Raw genomic sequence first — 4,955 nt, 5'->3', positions numbered from 1 at the left:
TTTTGAAAGAGCTGGAAGATTGATGGTTTAGAGGTTATAGTAAACTCTCGTTGCAAGTATAGTTACTAAACCAAACAATCAACCTTTCTTACAAACGTTTTGGTTGTCACAAGTAACAAACCCCTTTAAAATTGATAACCGAGTATTTAAACCTCAGGTCGTCTTCTCAAGGAATTGCAGGGAAGTATGTTCTTATTATTGGTTATGAGGATTGTAAATTGGGGTTGTGAAGATGAGGAACAAGTAATTTAAATTGCAATTGAAATAAGTGAGACTGTAGAGTAAATAAATAACTGTAAAATAAACTTTTGGCAAGGTATGAGAAATTAGAAATCCTATCCTAGTTATCCTTATCAATGATGATGAAGATTGAATCTTAATTCCACTTAGTTAGCCTTTACTTAAAGTAAAGAAAAGTCAAGTGACTAATTAGTTTGATCTTCAAATCCTAGTTAATCCCTAAGGAAAGATTGGGATTATTGAAGTTCAATTCAATTAGCAAAGATAACAATTATCAATCATGTTGAGTTTGATAACTCCTGAGTTACTGATTTCTTAACCAAGACCAAAAGGGAAAAGTAAATCTACTGGAATAAAAATGTCTTCAAATTGGAAGCAACAGTAACATGAATAAATGAAAGCAATAATAAACTGAAAATACCTCAAATAACATTAATTCAAAGAAATCAAATCTAACATGGAAGTTCATAAATTAAATTAGAAAAATAAATAAAAGGAACATTGAACCTGTGATCGCAAAAAATAAAATAATCATAAAGTGAAAAGAATCCTAATTCTAAATCCTAAGAGAGAGGAGAGAACCTCTCTCTCTAAAACTACATCTAATCCTAAAATTGTGAATATGAAAGCATGATTATGAATGGATGCATTCCCCCACTTTATAGCCTCTAATCTGTGTTTTCTGGGCTGAAAACGGGGTCAAAAGCAGCCCAGAAATCGCTCCCTGCGATTTCTGTTACGTTCAGGTCGTGGGCAAGTGACGCGAAGGCGTCGTCCACGCGTCCGCGCGGATTGAAGTTCGCAGATGCGACACGGGCGCGTCATTCACGCGTTCGTGTCGCCTAACTTCAAGGTAGCTATGTCAAATTATATATCAAATCGAAACTCCGGACGTTAGCTTTTCAACGCAACTAGAACCGCGTTGTTTGGACCTCTGTAGCTAAAGTTATAGCCGTTTGAGTGCGAAGAGGTCAGGCTGGACAGCTTAGCAGTTTCTCCAACTTCTTGTATTCCTTCCACTTTTACATGCTTTCTTTCTATCCTCTGAGCCATTCCTGTCCTGTAATCTCTGAAATCACTTAACACACATATCAAGGCATCTAATGGTAATAAGAGAGGATTTAAACATAGGGAACTTAAGGCCAAATAAGCATGTTTTCAATCAAAGCACATAATTAGGAAGGCAAATATAAAACCATGCAAATAGTATGAATAAGTGGGTAAAGAGTTGATAAAATCCACTCAATTGAGCACAAGATAAACCATAAAATAGTGGTTTATCAGTGATACATGTCAATAACAGCCCACGTCATCATGCTATGTTATCACTCTATTAACAAAAAATTGGTCAGAAATTAACGTAATGTATTTTTGTCAATCTCAAAGACATAATTGATACAATTAAAATCTCAGAAATGATTTTAGTGACGAGCCAATCTCAAAGGCCATTTTGAGTTTAACTCGAGATACAACGCATATATATGTGAGAAGATCACTAAGAAATTTTATGATCCAATATTAAATTTATTCCAATTTAATAAGTTTTAATATTATCCATTAAAGAGGACTCAAACATCCATTCTTTAGCATGAAAATTTGAGTCTCATCCTCTCATGTGTCTACCGTGTTTATCTCCCAACACACATTAAAGTTGTTTCGAAAAAATATAATTGTATTTGAATAATATTAATTTAATTTATTGTGAATTGAATTTTATTGTAAATTTACTTTTAGTAGAAACAATAATTTTTTTTACTTTTTTATTCTTGAGAATTATATTGAAACAGTAATAAGATGTTAATTAGTTACTTGTTCTAAGCTTTTGTATTAAGGAGTGGTATATTAATTGAGTTATTATTATTTTTTTTATAAAATTAAGAGTGAGACTTAGATTCATGATCTTTTAGATGAGTATGGAAAGATTATAGTTTAGTTTAGTAAAGTTTTTTGAAGAGGTATTTGTATTTTTTAAAAGCTCAAACTTTTCATTTTGTATTTAATAAATCAAAAAGACCTTGTGCTTGTATTTGTAACTTTTAAAAGATCGAGTACTTTTAAAAGCATCTAAGATAAAGTTTTTTAAAGTTGGCTTGTACTTTTCAAAATTTAAAATTCTAATATAACCTTATATATTAACTAATTTTCAAATTTAATACTTGTATTTATGTCTATTATAGTATTTTTAAATTTTAAAAACTATTTTACCAAACGCTTGTTGCTTGTGTATGTTTATTGAAAGCTATTTTTAATTTAATTTACCAAACATAAATACTACAACTTCTTTTGGGTATGTCTAAAGATGAGCATATAATTAGATGCGCCACATTTATATAGATCATTAGATTTAATTAGATAAAAATTAAAGGCTAATATGAAAGAAGAGCATTAATGAACTCTAATAAATATAGAATATCCTAGTACATAAATAAATGTTTTAAATGACAATACTTTAATACGCAATATTTTAAATGGCAACAGAATTTTTTATTCTTAAATAATTAAATATAAAACATATAAATACAAAAATATAAATATTTTTTATTCAATAAGATTAATTATTATACAATAAATTTTTATAATATTAAAAAATTATATTAAAATAAAATTTTAAACGGTAACATAAAAATATAAAATATATAAATACAAAAAAATAAATATTATTTGGATGATATTATCCAAAATTATATTAAAATACAAAATTTTTAAAAAGAAAGTGAAAATTTAATTACCAACAAACTATAATTCAAATGACATAGGTTTAATTTGGTAAAATTTTTATTTTTTAAAAATAATTTATAAAAATTAATTTTTATAAATTATTTTTAAAAAATAAAAATTTTACCAAATTAAACCTATGTCATTTGAATTATAGTTTGTTGGTAATTAAATTTTCACTTTCTTTTTAAAAATTTTGTATTTTAATATAATTTTGGATAATATCATCCAAATAATATTTATTTTTTTGTATTTATATGTTTTATATTTAATTATTTAAGAATAAAAAATTCTGTTGCCATTTATTAATAAAATTAAATATAAAATATATAAATACAAAAAAATAAATATTATTTGGATGATATTATCCAAAATTATATTAAAATACAAAATTTTTAAAAAGAAAGTGAAAATTTAATTACCAACAAACTATAATTCAAATGACATAGGTTTAATTTGGTAAAATTTTTATTTTTTAAAAATAATTTATAAAAATTAATTTTTATAAATTATTTTTAAAAAATAAAAATTTTACCAAATTAAACCTATGTCATTTGAATTATAGTTTGTTGGTAATTAAATTTTCACTTTCTTTTTAAAAATTTTGTATTTTAATATAATTTTGGATAATATCATCCAAATAATATTTATTTTTTTGTATTTATATGTTTTATATTTAATTATTTAAGAATAAAAAATTCTGTTGCCATTTATTAATAAAATTAAATATAAAATATATAAATACAAAAAAATAAATATTATTTGGATGATATTATCCAAAATTATATTAAAATACAAAATTTTTAAAAAGAAAGTGAAAATTTAATTACCAACAAACTATAATTCAAATGACATAGGTTTAATTTGGTAAAATTTTTATTTTTTAAAAATAATTTATAAAAATTAATTTTTATAAATTATTTTTAAAAAATAAAAATTTTACCAAATTAAACCTATGTCATTTGAATTATAGTTTGTTGGTAATTAAATTTTCACTTTCTTTTTAAAAATTTTGTATTTTAATATAATTTTGGATAATATCATCCAAATAATATTTATTTTTTTATAATTATATTTGACAAAAGATATCTAAACACAAACTATATTAACATTGACATCCAATTTTAATGAAAATTAATTTTAATAAAATATCATATCAATATTCATTTACAAATATTAATCGGATCAAAATACATACTAAATTAAATAAATAAATCTTTCTTTCTCTTTTAATCTTATGGATAAAGATAGGATTCATTTCAATGGTAACTCATGAAAGAGGTCAAAACACGTATACTATTGACGATAAGAACAAATTTAATAGTGATAATTATAACATAATAGTCCCAAATAAAAAGTATATTTAATAGTTCACTTTGTGCGCTCACCAGTTACCTCATATCATCACGGCTCCTTATAAAAACTAAAAAGCATTTAATAACAATAATAATTATATGGAAACAAATCAGAAAATTTATTTGTACCATTATTATGTGATACGTTACCATATGTTACCACATTAGTCAAACATTCTATAAAACTTTCTCACCAAATAGTTGAATACGCTAAAGAAGTTTTATATTGGATGGTCATACTATAAATACTAAAGGTTTACAGAGAAAAGAAATTGTGAAAATAAAAAAAAAAAAAAAAAAGAACAAAGTTGAGAGAAAAGAGAATTTTCAAGTGAAAATGGCGAGAAAAGAAGCTTTGGTTTTCGCTTTCTTATGCCTCATAATCATGGCATCTGTGGCAGCCAGAACTATTCCAGAAGCAAATGTCGATAATACAGATGCTACAACAACAAATAAGCATGCAGAATTTCTTGATAACAATAATAAAATTGATGGTAAAGTCCTCATATTATAATTTCTGTTTATAATATTTGTGATTTTTTTTAATATATTTTATATTTAATTTTATTAAATTTTATTCTTAATATTTTTTATTTATATCAAAGTTATTATTGAACATTTTTTGTTTTATTCTTAATGTTCTAA

At 24.2% G+C, this 4,955-nt stretch overlaps 1 long non-coding RNA gene across 1 annotated transcript in view; it reads left to right on the top strand.

Moving 5' to 3' along the window:
* The window catches only part of LOC107628405, a 1,992-nt gene continuing 1,535 nt past the window's right edge, over positions 4,499–4,955 (top strand). Inside the window, exon 1 of the long non-coding RNA XR_001617767.2 lies at positions 4,499–4,804. This is a non-coding gene — a long non-coding RNA (uncharacterized LOC107628405). The remainder of the gene's footprint in view (positions 4,805–4,955) is intronic.

Source organism: Arachis ipaensis, chromosome B02, assembly GCF_000816755.2.
Source record: "Arachis ipaensis cultivar K30076 chromosome B02, Araip1.1, whole genome shotgun sequence".
NCBI classification, from domain to species: Eukaryota; Viridiplantae; Streptophyta; class Magnoliopsida; order Fabales; family Fabaceae; genus Arachis; species Arachis ipaensis.
Note: the sequence above shows the minus strand (reverse complement) of the source record. Positions and strands in the feature narration are given on the sequence as shown.